Genomic DNA, 20,782 nt, shown 5'->3' on the forward strand with positions numbered 1-20,782 from the left:
CAACTGGTGGGCAATTACCAGGGTTCAAGGATATACTCTTACTCTCTGTAAAGCCCAGCGGCAACAGAGCTATTTTCTATAAGAGCACAGTTGATCCTTTTGTACTTGCTATGTGACCCATTCACAATGTCAAATTCACGGGCCCCTCACAATGACCTCTGAAAACCAAGGTCAGTATATGCTTGTTTTAGTGAATGCATATATTATGGTGGGTGCTCTAACATTCAAGGTTTCTCAAAAGCCCTGATTTCAGTGTACACCTCTGCCACTCTCAGGACTCCTGGTCCTTCAGCATCATTAATGATCCCAAGATAGCCAAAATATAATGGGTTGCTGGAAGCTTAGACTGGGGCCATCTGGAATGAGTTTGGAGCCAGGACCCACCTGTGATGCATTAGGCCACAACCCCAGTTTGGCTCAGTAGAGAGAAGCTGCTGGGGCCGGCTAATGGAAGAGGCTGGGGGAGTGTAATTGGAGAAGAGTGATTTTGGAGCACAGAGCTTGCCAGGATCCTGGTGCCTCTTGAGAGAGAGGAGGGAGGCTGTCTGCTGAAAGAGTTTCACTTTTCCGCATCATGGAAGGAGAAAATGGCTACATACAGAAATGGGTTTTCTTTTCCCAGACACCTCCAGTGATAGAACAGAGTTGCCTTTCACATACATCACTGCATGAAAAATGGTGGAGCCTAGTGTGTTAAACCCGAGAGCTGAGGGCAAGTGGGTTAGGGTCTGGTTTTGGCTCTGGACTCTGATCCTCTCTCCTCTCCCTTCCCACTCTCCCCTTTCTCCCCTCTCTTCCCCCTCCTCTCTCTCCCCTTTCTCCCACCTCCTCTGTCTCTGTCTCTGTCTCTCTCTCTCTCTCTCTCTCTCTCTCTCACCCACTTCTCTTTTCATCTGGTTTCTAACAGCCACTGTCTTAGTACACTCAGGTTACCACAACAAATACCATCAATTGGATGGTTTAAATATCAGACATTTGTTTCTCACAGTTCTGGAGGCTTAGAAGTCTAGGACCAATGCACTGGCCATTTGATTTCCTGGTGAGGATGCTTGCCTTGACTTGTGGACCTCAGCCTTCTCACTGAACCCTCACATGGTGGACAGTGAGCCAGCTTTGGTCACTTCATCTTCCTGGAAGGACACCAATCTCATCCTGCAGACCCCACCTTCATGACCTAATCCAATCCAAATCAACTCCCAAAGGCCCCACTTCCAAATATGAACACATTGCTGTTAGGAACTCAATTTATTAGAGTTGGAGGGGCAAACATTGAGTCCACAGTGTTCACCTTGTGAGAACCTGTTACACTCAAGTAGTTTTTTACCTTGGTCCTGATCTTATCAATAATCTATAAGAGTGATATAAACTTCATTATCTTATAGTTAAGAAAACTAAAGCCCAGAAAATAGGAAACTTGTCCAAAGTCAAGTCACAGAGCTATAAAAAATTTATACCAAAATCTTACTCTAACATGCCAGTCTCTATACTATAGCGCTTTACGTTGATTTAAAATGTAAGTCAGGGGCTGGGGATTTAGCTCAGCAGCAAAAGCGCCTGCCTGGCAAGCGCAAGGTCATGAGTTCAGTTCCCGGTACCGGAGAAAAACAAAAAAAAAAAATGTAAGTCAGATTACATAACCGTAGATTTTCAACCCTATTTTGTGGAAAGAAAACTCACTGCATTAGAATGGTTTGGTTTGTGTTAACCTCTCAGAAAAATAAGTACAGATTAACTAAAGGGAAACTTACATTAAAATTTTAGGTTACTGCAAATAGAGGGACCTATAGCCCATCTATCCCACCTCACTGAAGGATAAGGAACTAGAGGTGCAGAAAATAAAAGGAGCCTGCATAAGCTGCACTATGTAGTATACAGCATATTTAGACTTTACACTCAGAGTTCTTGGACACGTTCCCAGCTCTCTTTCCTCTAGAACTGTAACCGTGAATTTAAATTTTCAAGTGATATAATGGGTTTTCATTATTAAGTGCAACTCTGTTGTCCCTAACAGATCAGACACTCTGAGCTGCTTTGTTTTCCAAGTTTAGGGTTTTAACTTACTAATTGCAACTAGGCATTTTGGGTCACAATTCTAAGAACATTAGTTTAGATCCAATTGCCCACCCTAGGTTCCCTAATTTGGATACTGGCTAAATCATTGACATGAATACTTGCTAAGTCACTGGACTAGAAAAAGGATGTCGGAACACAAATCAGAAGTCCAGTTTTTGATTTCTTTTCTGTCACTAGCTGATACTGTCCTTCCTGTCCAGTGTAATCATTCCTGAAAAGTCACTAGCTACACCAGTAAGAAAATCACTTCCCCTGGTTGACCCTCATTATCTTACCTTAGCAGGAGGGGAGTGAACACGTCTCTTTTATTTCAAAGAGATTTATGAAGTTCATGTGAAATCATGGACATAAATGTGCTTTGTGACCTATAAAAAATTGAGAAACTGACCACCCAAGTCTTATCTCTTACTCCATCTTCTGAGGTTTCCTATTAAGAGTCTAATATAGTCCATACAAATAAAAAAAAAACAAATAAGTCAATAATTAAGTTGTAAATAAAGTATGGCATGGTTTGCAAAGATAGAGCTTTCTGCTAATAAAAAATTAGATTTTGTACATAAACCATCATGTCAAGTACAAGTGGAATTTTATGTTCCCTTGCTAAAGTCTATGCTTCTCTTTACCTTAATTCCTTGCAGTGGCAAAGAGTTCCAGTACAATACTGGGTCAGCGAGTGAAAGCGACAGCCTTGCCTAGTTCCTAATCGTGTAGGGAAAAGGCCAAATATTTTATCATTAAATATGATGTGAATTCTAGGCTTTTCACAGATGCCTTTTATCAGATTGAGGCATTTCCCTTTTTCCTAGGTTTACAGAAACTAATTATTTTTGTTACAATTTAGTTTCTACTAAGTATAAAAGAGATAAAAGATAGAAGTTAAATGACTGACATCTGAAAATGATCAGTAAAATTTTAATAAAGTGAATATTTTCTTCAAAACTACTTTATTTGATAAGAGAAAGCTATAACATCTAAGTCTTTAGACTTCTGTAACTGTTATGATATATTTTTACTTACCTGAGAAAGTTCTGATAGATTCTCATTTCTGAGAATCTCATCCAGTCTAAGACTTGTGTTGGGTGGATTTCATTTTTGAAAAGATATTGATATTAGTAGATGTGTTAAAATGCCCTGGGATGCATCTACTAGAAAAACATTCATGCCTCAGGATTCTGACATGATTTCGTCAAGTATGTGTGAGATAAATTCTCACTTAAACATGTGTTAAAGTATGAAAGATAATACAATAACCCATATGACAACTAATCCTTCCATAGGAGATTTTTCAGATTAAAGGCAAATAAAATCTTCTCCTCCAAGAACTGTTTGCTGGTTACTCAGTGCTAAAATATAGTACACTCAGATATATTTGGATAGAAAGAGAGACATCAACTCCTTTTGATCTCAAGCAATCGTGGGCAGAAAAAAATTCATTCACTTCCCTCACCAGCACCTTGGATGCACAAATAAGTTGTGCTACACCCTGGCCTTGGACTTGAAGATGCAAGAGCTTCCAAGCTCCACGTCAGTGGAGTCAACAGGAAACTTGTGAAATTATAGATTAAGTGCAAATGAAATACACACAGGGGAAAAATAAGGCTGAGCAGTCCTGAGGTACAGTATATATAGCGGTCCAAACAGGCTTGTTACAGTGGTCTTATCATTTGTTCTATTTTATGATAAACATTTCAGTGGCAATAAAAATGAAAGATCATGTTTAATGAAAAATCAAGTAGTGCTCAGTTCAGCAGCACATATACTAAAAATTAATATATTTCTATTTCTCAAAAATGTTGATGACAACCATATAACTTTCTCCAAATGTTTTGCAATATTTCTACATAGGAAACACAGTGATCTCACTGACCACATGAACACAAGAACATACAACTCTGCAGGAGGGTCAAGATCATGCACTCTAAAAGTCAGCTGTTCTTTCAGAAACATACTTGAAAACCATTGCTTGGAGTGAACCTTGGCAGCTATAGCGGGTACTGTTTGTTACACAGCATTCTGTAAAGCATGCCCTTTTAATTAGATCATGTGTCTCTTTCTCAAGTTGTATTAATGTTCATATAAAGTGGTAACTATGAGTATGTTTCTTCCTTTAGAACAAAAATTCTGCAAGTCGTTAAATGATGCCTGTTTTATATCACTGTGATAAGGAGTTATAAATAGAAATGAATCATTTTAATGGTAAGCTTTTTCTTTATCACATTCAGAGAAAGTAAGAGTTGAGGGAGTTCATTCTGACATAGTTATACATAAAATACTATCTTCTCACCACTGAAAAGCTAAATGCTTGAGATAAAGCTATTTTCTGGTGGTAATACAGATAAAAATTTTGCTGAATGCTCTGTTGAGGTAAAACAATTTTTTACTACATTAGATAATCTATAATTTGCAAATGGACTCAGAATTGGTTGTGCTGCATACATAATTTACACTTGTATCTTAACTCATTGTTATTCTACAACTGAAACAGAATCTGTTATTAAAATTTTAATATGCAGAAAGAAATGACAAGGATAATTCAATATCTATCTATCTGTGGATCTATCTCTCTACAGGTATACAGAACTAAGGTACATGTATCTTAATACGGCTGTGGGCACTTTTTCTCTATTATATATCATCGGTATCAACAGAATTTTAGAAATGTTTCACCCTGGGAAGAACTACTGTGTAAATCAGTAGTTAAATGAGTCTTTAAATTTTTATTGTATTTTAAAATAATCAAATAATATTTAGTATAATCAATTTTAAAAATTTTGCTGCATTATTTGTAATATATGGAATCAAGGTAGAATCCTATTAGTGGATTAATGGTAAAGGAAATATGGAATATATGCACAATGGAACATTATTCAGAAGAAGAATGAAATACTATCATTTGCAGCAAAAAGAAATATAGAGGACATCATGTTAAGTGACATAACCCATGCACCAAGATGGGTTGAGAGAAAAGTATAACATCTAAGTCTTTCGATTTCTTTATACCACATGTTCTCAATGTAAATGTTAGAACAAGTCGATCTGAATGTAGATAGTGACTTTCAGAGTCTGGGAAGAGAAGAGGAGAGGGAGGACAGAAGGGTGTTGAATAACAGTTTCTGAAACACGGTTAGGTAATAAGTTTTAGTGCTCCGCACCGCAGTCGGATGACTATAGTTCACAATAAACTACTACAGATTTACAAAAAATACAATATTTACAAAAAATACAATAGAGGAGATTTAATGGCTCAAAACATAAAGTCAGAATGAAAACTGTAAACATTAATTATCTTAATTTGATCAGTGCATATTTTATATACATATTGAAATATTATACTGCACCTCATAGATATGCCCAATGATTCAATCAAATTAGTATGTATTCATCAAAAATTTAATAATATTTAAGAAAAGAGAAATTTTGGTTACCTCGATTTGATTAGTATACACTGTATGGACATACTAAATTATCACTCTGTAACATGTAAATATTGCATATTTAAATAATAATAAAACAATAATAAATATTTAAGGAGAAGAGAGCAATTATCCCAATTTGATTATTGTATATTCTGTACATATATCATCTGGTGGTAACACATTAATATTTACAATTATTATGTGTCAAATAAATATTTTTAAAAGAAAATATAAATATTTGTCAAATAAAGATTTCCTAAATTAGGGGAAAATGATGGGTTCTGTGAAAATATTTGGGCCAATTCATTTAATTATAAAACATAAAACTTTAAATATCACTTAACAGAATTTCTTCTGAGCATACCAAACACTATAATACATGTAAGAAGAATTATGGCTATTAAATATTATGGTCTTTTTTAAAAAATTAAATTGACTTTATTAAACCAAAAAAAAGAAACCTGAAGAATATTTCAGGAAATTGGAAAAAAAAAAAAGACTCTACTGACAAAAACATATCTCTCAGGGAATACTGTGAAGAAATTGATTTAAGTGTACGAGTACATATTGATAGGTCTGACCTCCATTTGCCCCCAGAGGCCTGAGTTCCCCAAGTGGCTGTTTTCAGCTGCCTGAGCCCTCAAAACAATACTCCCACACCCCACTGCCACCCCACGTGCACTGCTAGGACACAGCCCACATGCTCTTCCTGCTGTGCTAGGTCAGAGCGCACCTGGTACAACAAAACATTAGCTGTTGCTTTGTTGGCCACTGCCACATAGCTGCTGTCACTCAACTAGTCTTGCTTCCCTGATTCCACACTCCCCAGCAACTCTATCTACAAAATTCCAGCTCAATAAACTTGACTCCTTTGGAATTACTCCCGGAGGTCCTTCTCAGAACCCCCAGTGCAAGTGGGGCATGTTCTTTTACAGGGCCACCACAATTTACCAAATATATATAATTAGTTTGTTTTACTTATTGAGGTTTCCAAAAGAAATAATTATACGTCAGTGGGCCAGAATATCCAGGCTTAAAGTCCCCCCTAACGGAAAGCTATGGATCCAGGGAGAATGATACTGAGGGAATTCCTGTTCAACCACACCTGTTGACTGGGAGTCTCTGCTTATTCATTCAGTAGAAAATCATTGTGCTTGTGTGCTCAGCCCTCAGTTTAAGATTCAGGGAAAGAAAAGTGTCAGTCCCTGGACCCATGCTACTGGATGGTAGAAGTGTGTCCAACCAATTTTCGTACTAGGAAGCATAAAATAATGGCAACTGGAGAACTGTGTCAAATGTGGGAAGCAGTCACTGCTTCTAACAGGGCAGATTAGTGTAGTGACACTGAGCCAAGGCTCAGGGAGTTTCCACAAGAGAGAAGGGTATTGAGGACCAAGGACACAAGAAGAGGAAAGACAAAGAGTGAGAATGGACAACAGTCAGTGTCCAGAAGCAAGTGTTGGGCAGAGAGCTGTTGATTCTCCAAGGACAAACCTGAACAACACAGGGGACATCAGCAATCATAGTGAGGAAGCAGGAGAGCGTGTGAGAACTCACTCCAGGATTTTAAGAGAGGCAGAGCAAGGATGTGCACACCTGATCCCACTCCATGCTGCTTGAAGGCCTGGGAGAAAGATTTAAACAAGGGCTGCTAAGGCTCTACTGGCCCCAGCTGCCAACATCTCATGGGATGCAAAACAGCACAGAAAATGGTGGGATGTACATAGGGTGTTTTCTTCCCCTCAAGAAAAACACTTGTGCAGCTTTCTTTCCTCCATTCTCACCGGCAAACACAGAAATCTGACCTGTTTGCTGGTGCTGCCTGGATGGTCAGGAATAGCTGATGATCAGACAGCCCGATGTGGCTGCTTCTGGGATGGAGGGCCGGTAAAGAAAGTTTGAAACTCAAAGACAGACATAACTTCCTCTCCATCCCTGGGTGTTGAACAGGAAATAAATAAATGTGTGACATGAGAAGAACATATTTTTCAGACCTTTGACCAATGTAACAAATCATTTTATATCTTTTTATTCAATATTTGAAATGCCAATAAGTTTCAAAATTAGAAAGTCACAGCTGGCCTTCTAAGAGTTTGGCATTTCCACGTTGTCTATGGCATTGTCTTAGTCCATTTGGACCCCTATAACAGAATATCTTAGACCAGTGGCTTATATGTAATATAAATACATTTTTCTACAGGCAGGAAAGTATAAGATCAAGGCACCCACAGATTCATGCTGATAAGGGCTCACTTCTAGATTCATAGATGGGAATGTCTTGATATGTCTTCACATGGAGGAAAGGCAAAAGTTACTCTGGAGTTTCTTTCATAAGGGCACTAATCACATTCAGAGGGCTCCATACTTATGTCCTAGGCACCTACCAAGGTCCCTACCCACCTTTTAATGCCTTATATTGAGTGCTAGGATTTCAAAATATGAATTTTAGCAGAACACAAACATTCAGTCAGTATCAAACATCAAATTCAAAGATTTATAATGAGTAGTGTTATACAATTTATATTTTGCAGGGTCACTTTGCTAGCAATGTGAATAACTGGGAAGAGGAACATTATAAGTTTTGGTCACAAGATCAGTAAACTTACGATAATAGTTAAGCATTAGTCCTCTCTGTCAAGTCAGTAAAGTAACAGACTCAAAAACTTACTTGGAAATTCAAATCAACAGAAGATAGTGAATAATTTGGTGTGGAATAATTTGGTGTGGAAAGGATAGTCAAGATGATGAGGAGAGTTTTAATTAGCCTGTCTGTTTGGATAATGGTAACAACATAACTTGAGTTTATAGAGGGACAAAAGATGTGAGACCTGGTAAGTGAGACATAGGACGAATTTTTGTTACCAAATTAAGTTTTGTCCTGGTGGATGGACCGGCAGGTTGAAAATATCCAGTAGATAGTTAGATATGAATATAAAGGTCAAAGGAGTCATCAGAACAGGTTGATTAGAACCACGTGAGAAAGAGAAACACACACTCTGATTTTCCTATCAGCTGCTAAAACTTTAAAGGTTTTTGCCCAGACATCTGGAAGACAACTCCAAAATATTTGGCAGGTAGATGGACATTGTCTTCAAATGCCCAGAAGAAAAGACATTGTGGAAATGGCAATAAAATCAATTCCATGCCTTTTTCTTACAAAGTTTTATTTTACTAGTTAGCTGCTCCTAATTTTACAAAACCCGATGTTAGTGCATGTCTGCTCTTTCTCTTAATAAAGGCAATTATATTTCATGCATTAGGTTGGAATACTGCCAAGAAGTTGTAGGCAACAATACACAACTATATCTGAAATTACCCAGCACCCATTTGGCCAGAAACAACCCTGCCAAGGACCACCCAGTCTGATAGAGAGTTCTACATCACACATGTCTTGCCCCCTCCATTGTAATGGTGACGTACAGAGAGGACTTGCCAGACCTCCTGCAAATGCAAGGAAAAAATACATCATATGGAGATTGAAATGCAGATATGGGATTTGGAAACTCCAGGCTCTGCTTTGTTCCCGGCCAGACATAAGGGTCTTAAGTCTTCAGAAGGCAAGTCTCATGGCCCAGGGCTCCTTCTGCAACCCCCACCACTATAGGAGCAGGCCTGGCAGGGTCTGGCCTCTGCTGAGCCAGTATTTAAAGAATGAATTTGAGTAACATTAGGGCAGCTGTAGGTGTTTGACATATTGGTTAAAGTTCTTTGCATTGCAAATAAATAGAAACCAACTAGTATTGGCTTAAATTTAAAAGCAACATTTTTTGGAAAGATATTGGGATATTATTTAGAATCCAAGAAAAATTAATAAAGCAGTGCTATGGGATAATAATAGTTTTCCAGGGGCCAACAAGAGTTTATAGATCTTGCCTTGCTTCTCAGCGGATGTGAGTTGACTCTCAATTTCTAGGTTCTAAGCCTCAAGTAAAATTCTCACAGGAAAGGATTTGTCCCTTTTGACCAGCTGTGGCCAGGGGCTGTCGCAGAGCTGCAGTATCAGTGCAGCTGGGATTCACTAGTAACTGGTTGCAACTTTGGAACATAATGTTAAGTGAAATAAATCAGCCGCACAAGCTCAAATATCTCACGGCTTCTCTTATGAGAAATACAACTAAAGAACAAAACAGAAGAGAGACAAGTAAGAAATAGGGAGATTTATAGTTTGTTTACCCAAATTATAAATTCCATTGTTTTAAAAAATTTTCTGCATATGTTAATTGGTTTCACTTATACTACTAGTTCACCTTAGTTCCTTGAAAAGAAAGGAACTGTTATTGTTTCTTTTTTATAAGAATATTTCTGGTTTATGTCTTGTACTTTGAGTAACTACTTTGAAGACAAAAATATACAGTGTAATAACTATTGCTGTTGTCTTATTTGATTATGAAATTTTGTTTTATTTTTTCATAAAATAAAATTTTTTAAAAACGTATGAAGGTGGCTTCTGTGGCCCTGACCTGTGGCTTGGGTCCATCCTCTGGCAAAGAGTGCCGGAAAGCTATGAGAGTGAGCACCTACTGCAAGGTAGTACTTGGGTTGGCATGCTCAGTGCCACTCTTCACTAGATTGTGCTGTGACATCTCACTGGTAAAACCAGCGCATTCTCAGCCACACTGCACAGTGGCTTCAGACATGCAGTGGCTCCTCTCTGAATTATGGGTCAGCTGCTTCTTTGCTTTACAGGTCTTTTCATCTGAGATCCAGGATCAAGAAGACCCTCACCAGGACATGTCCTTCTATGGCAGAGATGAATGAACAGAGGCTGAACCACAGGATGATTCTCAACATTCCTGTAGGGGTACACATGTCACCTTCCATCACGTTCCTTCTACTAAAGTCAACCACACAGCCCCGCGGGAAACCTGTGCTGCTGGGAACCTTACTCCTCCCCCAGGGAGGCAGTACAAGCCCCTGGCAACAGGCAGATATGCAGAATCTTCTTTCTGGGGTGGCAGATAAGTATCATCCTCTGCAAGAATAGGAGTAAAGGAAGGATCGCAATGATACTATAGCTATAGTGACTGCCACCCTCAAGTCAGCCTAGCTTTTGATGTTTTTCAGACCTGGTACACCAGATGGGACCTTTATCAGTAAAAGAACCACACACCACAGTAACTGGTCTGTGCCTACCCCTCATCCCAAGCATCCCTGTTGCAGTGTTTGGTTACTCTCTAAGTGCCTGGTGGGACAAGCTGCCTGCCCTTGTCCTTTTAGGCTGTGGTGATGCTATTGCAAGGAACGTATCTGGCAGCTAGTAAAAAGAAATGCTGGTTAGGTCAAGTTGGTTGATAGTGTTGTTCAAGCCTTCTATATCTGTGCTGATCTATATCTGTACTAGCTGTCACATCAGTTACTGAGAGAGAATTATTGAAATTTCTACAGTGGCTAATTTTATTTTTTAGCTTGACTGGACTATGGGGTGCCGACATTTGGTAAAACATGCTTCTGGGTGTATCTGTGGGCTTTTCTGGGTAAGGTGAGCATTTCAATTGTAGGCTGAATACAACAGCTTTCCTTCCTTCCTTTGGGTTGGTCTCGTCCACTCGACTGAAGATTTAAAGGAACCAAAAGGCTGAGCAAGAAGACACTTCATCTGAGCCTTGTGCTGAAACATTGCTCATGCCCTTTAAATCTACATCAGTCTCCAAATTGCCTACTGCAGATTTTGGGGCTTTTCAGCCTCTATCATTATGTGACCCAATTCTTTATAATAAATAAGTAAACAAGTACATTATGTGCATGTACATAAACACACACACGCACTATATATATATATATATATAATAACATACAGACTCTCCTTGACTTATAATGGGGTTATGTCTTGATAAACTCATCATAAGTTGAAAATATCTTAAGCTGAAATGCACTTAATACACTCAGCCTACCAGACATCATACCTTAAAACCAGTACATTGCAGAATAAGCGTTGTTTACCCTCATGGTTATGGGTGAACAGAAGTTGCAGCTTGCTACTGCTGCCCAGCTTTGAAAAACAGTATTGTAATATCTATTGCTGTCCCTGGAAAGATCAAAATTCAAAAAGTTAAAGTTTCTACTGAATGCGTATCAGTTTTGCACCATCATAAAGTCAAAGATATCGTAAGCTGAAAGGTGGTAATTCAGGGGTAAACTATTCATTTTCTGGCCATGTCATCAGTGTGAGTTATTCTGGCCAATAGAATGTTATGAGAAGCTATGACACTTTTGGACCAAGGTACTTAAAACGTGGTACATGAGTTTGCACACTGTATTGGTCTTCCTGGGATGCCATAACAACAACAACAAATACAACACCGCTTGGCTGCTTTGAACACCTGAAATTTATTTTCTTACATTCGGGAAGTAGAAAAGCCTAGATCCAGGCAGATTCAGTTCCTAGGGAGGACTCTTGTGGCACATAGACAGCTTCTTTCTCCCTGGGTCCTCACATGGAATGGCGGGGAGCAAGCTATCAGTTATCCATTTTTACATGTTGCTAATTCCATCACAGGGTCCCACTGTCATGGCCTCATCTATATCTAATTATCTCCCAAAGTCCTATCTTGAAATATCTCTTAGGGCTTCAACAAATGAATGGGGTGGGAGACAGGGCACCAACCTCAGCCCCTGCTTGCTACATGCTTTCTTCCCCTATCATGATGCCTGAGAACCACATGCTTCCAATTATGCAGAAACCAAACATTAGTGCTTCATTCAGCTTAGATTTCTGACTAGCTGTGTACACTGCAGCATCCCATTAATTTATCAGGATGTAGCATAAACAATTCTGTTTCTTTTAGCTGTTTGGAGTTTGGGATGATTTGTTATCACTGCATAACTAGGTAAATATATCTATGTCTTCTTTTCATATGCTGAGCAATTCTTTCATTATGTTTGTCATTTCTTTATTTACCTGAGAGATTATTCCTGATCTGATTTCTTCTGTAGCCTAATCTAGTTGTTTCTTTACTTCACTTGCTATCATTTCAAAAATTTCAGGTGTATGACTTCCAATTTCTTCTATGTCAGTGTCTCCTGGACTTGTTCTGGGTATGGTGGAGCTCTGCGATTGCATTTTGATCCTTTATTTTGCCATTGTTGAAGCTCCCAAGTTTCCCCAGGACTCAGCTTGCCGCTCCTGTGATGGTGAGGGCAGATCAGAGGGCAGTCTCTCCCCTCCCGGGCAGCTCATCGAAGCTCATAACCTCATAAATATTACCAGAGACACTGCAAAGCAAGACTAGTGTGAAAAAGAATTGAAGAATGCAATATAATATTACAAACACAATAGACAAACTAGAAGGAGATAAGTTACAGATGAAGAGGTAGCAAACTAAACATAAACGTGACCAGTCAATTATGCAACAGAGAGGACTTGGGTACCGCAGAAAGTTTCCTAAAGCAAATACAAAAGATCAGGTTTGGAGGAAATGAATGAAACATCATATGCACAGATAAAATTATCCACATGAAAAATGCAAGAGAAGCTAAGAGTTCATCATGGTTTCAAATTACTATATCAAGAAACAAAATTCAATTGCTACCGTATACCTGCAACAATTTAGAAATTGTAAACACCACTTACAATACAACAAAAATGCAGAACTTGTAGGCATAAATCACGTAAGCATCCGTTGACATATTTATAAGAGGAAATTATAAAACTTTATTAAAAACACAAAACGATCTAAATAAATGGAGATATAAATCATGTTTATATATGGGACATGATGATACTGATGACATTTTCCTTAAATTTATACAAAGACCCTATAATTCAATTTTTAAATCTCTAAACTGGATTTCTATGCAAATGAAGATATTAACATCAAAATTTTATAATAAAGAGTGAAAGAATAATGAACACAATTGGGGAGGATATACCTTATTAGATAAGAATGAAAAGGATGTTCTGACTAAGACATCTGGGGCTGATACAGGGAAACCATGAAAAGAAAGAGTTTAGAAATGTATCTACACAATAAAGGGCATAAGAATGTAATAGAAAAATGAAGAACTAATCACTAAATGATATTAGGGAAATAGGCTATGTGAAAAAAGATAATATTAGATCTTTTCTTCTAAATTTACAATAAAGTTGGCCAGGTGTGGGCTGCACACTTATAATGCTAGGACTCAGGAGACTGAGGCAGAAGGAGTGCCACAAGTTCAAGGCCAGCTTGAACTACAAAGCAAGATCCTGTCTCAAAAAGCAAAACAAAACAAAAATTTATGCAAAATTACTTCCAGAAGATTTTAATTCATAAATGTGCAAGCAGAACTCTAAAATTATTAGGAAGCAACAGAGACAAATATCTCAAAGAGTACCTATGACTCATGGTAGGAAAATTTCTTAACACACAAAAAGCACATCTAAAAGAAAAGATTAATAAATAGAGTAAATTAGAAATAGAAACATCTGTTCAGGGACAGATATCATACTTGCCTGGTAAAACCAAGCTATAAGTAGAGGACTTTCCCCATGCAGATGCAGTGACCACTTTCTTTTTTCTATATATGTAATTCCTAACCTTTGACTTTCCTTTCCCCTCCTCACCTTCTCTCTACCCCCATCCCTAATGCTCCACCCCATCTCCACAAAGTCTACCTTTCTGTTTTTCACTTCAAATTATTTATACTTTGGTTTTTCATATAAGTAAAATCATGTGGTATTTAACTTTTCTGTCTGATTTATTTCACTTAGTGTTATGGTCTTGAGGTGCATCTACTTTGCTACAAATAACTCAAATTTATACTTCATTATTGTGGAGGTCCACCTGGACATCTCTCCTTGAAAGAAGAAACTTTGGCCCTACCTCTGTGTATTTCTATGTACAGAGCTGGCTAAGATATTTCCTTATTCCCTCAATTGGCTTTAAGTAATGCAAATGGGTCTAGCTGAGGTGTTCATGTGTAGTCTTTCAAGCAATACAACAGGTCAGCGATGCCCCACCTATCGCTACCAAGTAGTATGTGTAAGCTGGGCGTCCACTGAGATTGAGCTTTGTGAAAGAAGCAGTGACATCTAAGGGCAGGATGATTACACATCAAAACTTACACATCTTAGCCAGCTCTGTGCATAGAAATACACAGAGGTAGGGCCAAAGTTTCTTCTTTCAAGGAGAGATGTCCAGGTGGACCTCCACAAAACTGAAGTACCGACCCCAAAACTCTCTCTCTCTCTCTCTCTCTCTCTCTCTCTCTCTCTCTCTCTGCATACTGCAGAGGTGATTTCAGGCCTCCTACCTAGCCCAGCTCATAGTACTCATGTACTTCCTGCCTTTCTCTCAGTCACTCATCCCTGAGCCACTCCCCCTTCATGAGTTAATAAAACCTGGGTTCAGCTCTGGGTCAAGGCCTTTGTTCTGGTTAGCCATTATTCTGACTGGACTTTGGATCCCCTTGTCTCCTCACCATTTTAGATATGTATTTCTGTGTTTATTTGCACCATTGGTTGCACTGGAAGGGGTACACTGGTACTAACTCACTAAAATTCCAACAATTTTCCCCTGGGATTACAAATATAAAAACTTCACCAAACCACAACAAGGTCTGGGAAAGGCATCCTATAATTATGACTGAGTAGTACTCCATTATGTGTATATACCACATCTTCTTGTGCATTCATCAGTTAGTAGGCATACCAGTTGCTTCCAGTGTCTGGCTATTGTGAGTTGTGTACTATAAAAATGGGTATGCATGTATCACTGTGATATGCCTTTACCTCTTTGGGGAATATATTCAGAGGAAGTACAGCTAGTTTAAACCAATATTGTCAAAATGATCATATTACCAAAAATGACATACAGCTTTAATGTAATTACAATCAAAATACCAACTTTCTTCACAGAAATCCTAAAATCCATACAGAACCAGAACAGACCCAGGGTAACAGCTTTAAAAGCAGATGAGAGTGAAACCAACTTCAGCAGTGTGCCACTCCCTCTGAGAGGAGAAGGGAGGGAGGAATTGATGTAGTTGCAAATTAGAGAGAAGGAAGAGAAGTCCAGCAAGTTTTGCCACATGATGTTCATGAAGTCTGGACAAGGGATACACCTGGACAACTGTCCTACTTCTGATTTATGTAACTAAAATATTTCATACTTAACAACCTTGAGTCTCCACTGGTCACTTCCACTTCTGTGTGCCCGGGACACATGCACTTATGCTTTATTTGTGGGAATGTATTGATGAAAAATCCCCAACCAAGTCCTTATGCTCAGTCACCTAAAGTAGTGGACAGAGCTTCTCACACCTTTGTAGTATCTACTGTGCAGCAGCAGTTCAATAAATGATTGTTGCATTGATAGGATAGAGTACTTCCCAAGAATCCCTGTGCTTTTTCAGACCCAGAGCTCTCAATTCCCGTGTGTTTCCTACTCCATCCAACATCCTTCCCCTCGGTTCACATCTACCTAACACTGTGAAGGCAAGAAGAGTGCCTATGAGCTATGGTAACTCCCATGAAGGCATAGTACCTAGCACTCATTAACTGAAAGCATTCAATTTATTAATAATCACACAGGATATTTTCCAGTGTCTATTCTTTGCTATCAGTGACTATTCAAGATTGTCCGTTTCCACCACATCAGAGATGAAACACAACTTGGGTTCTCCTCACCTGGTACTTACCTTCTAGAGGGATGTCCCTGGTCTGCTCTTCCTCTCTCACCTCCCACGAGGACTGCCTGTCCAAAGGCCACCTTTTCAAACTATCTGAGCTAGGTGATCCTCCCACTTTGGTACCCAACTTTGTACCTAACTCCTCAGCCTTTGCTCTCAAGATTCTACCTGGAATCTTTTTTCTCATCTTTATCTTGATTTTAGCTGCCCAGGTAGAAAAATTGTGCTTAAGGATAAATTTGTGCTTACGTTTATTTTAATACTGGGTCATCTGGACATGGCAACTTGCCTAAAAGAAAAGTCTCACCCAGAGAAACTGAACTGAACAGAGTCCCGTAGACTTGAATCAATCTTCAAGGATAAGTTTCTGGTCTGCAGGAAAACTTTCTGGTGGCCAGAACTGACTCTAGAGCTGCCTAGCCTGGTCCCAGGGAGCAGACCTTGCATTAGGCAAGGACAATCTTGAGGTAGTCACACAGTAATCATAAAGTCAAGGCTTAACAAAGATTGTCAGTGCTGAAAACCTCTCCCCAGGACTCACAGTGTTGGGCTGGGTGAAATGTACCCTGTGGCTCTCACGTTAGAAACTGATGTCATGATCAGGTTCTACTTTTGTTTTCTTTCTAGTAGCTGACATTCACATACTCCCATCTCCTTGCACTTAACATTCCCACTCTGTGCAGCACCACTGTGATACATCACGTACACTTCCTGCTGACATTTTATGGGGATTTTGAAGCAGTAGGTGTGTCAGATAGGAGCCCTTGTCAATCATTTCATGAAAAATGTTTCACCCTTTCAAATGCCTAATCAGGCTTTGATGGGCCACAGCTGGCTTTTACCAGCCAGGACTGGAAGTTTTCAAGGCAAATAGCATCACTCAATTTCAGGAGCAGATAGGGTAGAAAGCTGAGTGAAGGGAACTGAGAAGCTGGGTCAAGCCCGAGGCATCACAGGCTCATAGCTGAAAGCAGCGGGAGTGCTCACATGTCAAAGGAAGTTAGTGGACATTTAAGGGCTTGCCTCCAGACTGTTGTTGTTTACATGGCACTAAAAATCGGAAGGCTCCATCCAGAGGAAATAAGCCCCTGCAGTGGTTGTATCCCTGTTTAGATAACTTGAGGGAGCCCCTCTGAGGTCTTCTTGAAGGTTTGGTCTCCTCCGTAGGACATATTAAATGAAAGCAGAGAAACTGAGCCACTAAATATTATGGTCCAGGCAGACTGAGAGTTCATTTCTAAGTTTGTTGATAAAATTGAGTTTATTTAGCTTATATAGAGCACATTGTCCCCTTTTTACCCTTTTTATTAGAGTATTTACTAGCATAAATTATATCCAGGATAGCATGGCAGCATGTCTTTGGCCTACCAATACTCACTTTGTAATTTCCACAAGTTACATTTACTAATACTTTATAAAAAGATCCTCATAAGGATTTTACATGTTCTTTTTTTATCCAAACCTCAGTTGCAAACTCTTTTTATAAATACTGCCATTGTACCAAAATCAGGGTGCTATGCCTTAAAGGCAAGGTGAAGAGCTTTGGTGATACACATTTGGTCTTTATAAATATTATGATTTACATGTAAATGTTCCCCCAAGGCCTCATGTGTTCATAGAGCTTTGGGGAGGTGATTGAATTGTGGGGCATGATACTCATCAGTGGACTGATCCAATGATGAGTTTATAGCTAAATGTAATTTGGGAGGTGAAGCCTGGTTGGAGGAGGTGGTCGCTGCGGGCATGGTCCAGAAGGTTATATCTCCCTGTGTCCTCCCTTGATCTCTGTCTCTCTCTGTCTCTCTGTCTCTCTCTGTCTCTCTCTGTCTCTCTTTGCCTCCCTGCTGCCATCCCTCCTCCACACCTCTCTAATACACCTCCCTGCCTTGCAGTCAGCAGTCTATGGACTGAAACCTCTACAAACTGTGAGCCAAAATAAACTTTTCCTCCTTTAAATTTGGAGTGTCAGATATTGTGTATCTGTGATAAGAAAGTACCTAACATAGTAACCATCACAAGATGTTTGGTGGATACCTCAGAGCAAAGTCCCTATCAATCCTGACTGACTCTCAAACACCAGCTCTTCATTTCTACCCTTTTTTGAACTCCTGTCTCTGTCAGCCTTGTTCCTGACCCTAGCTTATCTACTCAATGTGCCCTGTGTAAGTGAGCAAGGACTTGCTTATGCCCCTGCCTCAAATAAGTACATAGTCAATTTTCACATTTACACAGGCTCTGGCAGCTCAGGGTACCTTTGCTTATGAACCTTTTATCCCCACTCAATTGCTACAGCCTTGCAGACTGCCTTTTAGCCATACTCTGTCTGTAGTAACTCAAATACAAAGTGGATTATCTTGTTATTCTCTGCACTGTCAACCTCTTAGAACCCTATGTTAGCATTTACCCATCAACAACCCAACTTCAAAGTGCACACAATCGGTATGAAAGCAAGATAAACAAACTTATCTTAGAAGCTGTGGCATTAAAATGCCACAATGGATGTGTCTAGAAAGGGGAGCATGAAGCCATGGCCAGGACATGAAGGACCAGAATCTTACGGGAGGTGAATATGTTCATCCTCAAACTTGGATGCAGAAGAACTTACTTAGAACAGGTGATACTTACAAAATACTGTGAGGACTAGTTGCTTTTCCACTAGCAGGAGCTGATGCTGAGAAGACAGGGAGAAGCCAAGTCGTGGAGGACTTTGAATGCTAATATAAGGATGCAGGGAAGACAATTTCATAGGACCAAAGACTTTGTTTTTTCCCCCAATAATCTGTCTACACACACTCTGTTTGGCACTTGCTTCCTTGCCCAATGGGTAGAACTCTACGGCAATTCTCTTTATCCCTCTAAAAGTTCTTTCTCTTCTTAGTTGGAAAAACCCAACCAGACATAATAGGGAAAATTTTCAAATTTCATTGTAAATTAAATCTTCCTTTCTTTTGACAGGTTTAAGGAGTAAACATCTTTTGTGTATATGGAATTGTGTTTCCATTTTTTCCCCAGCTTGTAAGCCCAGTGTGTGGGAAGGACAACAAGGGTCAGTGTTACCAACTGCTCAGGTCCGTACATTCAAGCTCAGTTGCGGGCTGCTAACCAAACCAAAGGAGCTGTTCACATTGGGGAAAAGGAAAAATGCTTTATGCAAAGCCAGTTCTCAAGAGATGGAGTGGCCTCATTTGCCTGAGGTACCGTCTCACTATGTATAGGTGTGTGAGGGTTTTGTTTGTTTGCTTGTTTTTTTACAAGCAGGAACAGACACCAGACCTCTTCAGGCTGCAGCATCTTTCCCAACCAACTTCCACTCCCTTCCTTTGGAGCACAAACCAGGCTCCTGACTTCCTGATTTCAGCATGGCCATACTCTGTCCCTTCATCTGGGCTGAGAAGAAAGGAGAAGCAGCATTTACACCCTGGGCTAGAGGAAGTTTGGAGAAGTCACCCTTCTCTAAAGGAAAAACTTTTAACTTTAAGGTACTACTTTAATCCACTGATTCCGGAAGTAAAGGAGAGTCTTCCTAGGTTGGCATGGCTTGGCCACTGGCACACTTTGGGCTAGGGAGTGGTGAAAGCTGACTTTTTCCTTTTATGGGGTATTTGTGGACCTTCAGCTATCACCTTTGAGGAACTCCTGACTGTACCTTTCTTCACAGGAAGTTCTGGTTATCTATTACCACACAAGTATACATAAAATATCTCCAAAACTTAGAGGTTTAAAACAATAAACATGCATTCCCTCACACAGTGTGTGTGTTTAGGATCCAGGGGCAGCTGAGCTGCGTGGTTCCAGCTCACACTTTCCAGGGAGGCTGAATCAAGCTGTTGGAAGAGGACTCGGTCATCTAAAAACCTGATTTTTCATTCACATGGCCGTTGGGTTAAGAACTGATCCCTCATAATGTGAATGTCCTCTGAGAACTGCTCTGAGGGTTTTTGTGACTTGCAGGGCTTTCTGTCAATACCTTCCTCTAATTACAGCATGAAAATTTATGTGGGAGGTCTCTTTTAGAACAATAGCCAGTCTAGTCAATCCAAAAGAATGTCTAATTTTTGAGAAACATGTACCTTAGGCCCACACTTCAGGAAAGCGCAGCGCAGTCCCACGGTGGCCCTTGCTTTCACTACCACACTAGAGAAAAAGCCCAAGCTATCATCATCTTTTTTTTTTTTTTTTTTTTTTTTGGTTTTTCTCCAGTACCGGGAATCAAACTTACAACCTTGCACTTGCCAGGCAGGCACTGTGCTGCTGAGCTAAATCCCCAGCCTATCATCACCCTTTGAATGACCTCTCTGTAGCCCACTGTCACTAGCTGCTATGGTTTTAATGTGTCCCTGCCAAAATGTGTGTGTTGGACCTTCCTAGCAAATGAGATAGCACTGTCAGAGTTGGAGAGGTCATGAGGGACCTTGCTTCCCCAGTGGACCAAGGCCACGTCAGATGGCTTCATGTAACACTTGGCTGTCACCCTCTGTCCTTCACTGGGCAAGGACACATTGCTCCTCCTCTCTAGAGGATGTGGAGAAGTCCCAACCAGACAACCCAACTTGCCTGTACCTTAATCTCAAGTCTCTCAGCCTCTAGAACTGTGAGAAAATAAATTCTTATTCTTTATTAAGTGTCCACTTTCAAGTATTTTGTTATAACATCACAAAGCCTCAGGATGAAGAGCTATCAGCAGA

Source organism: Chinchilla lanigera, unplaced genomic scaffold (genome assembly GCF_000276665.1).
Source record: "Chinchilla lanigera isolate Chin_1 unplaced genomic scaffold, ChiLan1.0 scaffold00063, whole genome shotgun sequence".
In the NCBI taxonomy this organism is placed as follows: domain Eukaryota; kingdom Metazoa; phylum Chordata; class Mammalia; order Rodentia; family Chinchillidae; genus Chinchilla; species Chinchilla lanigera.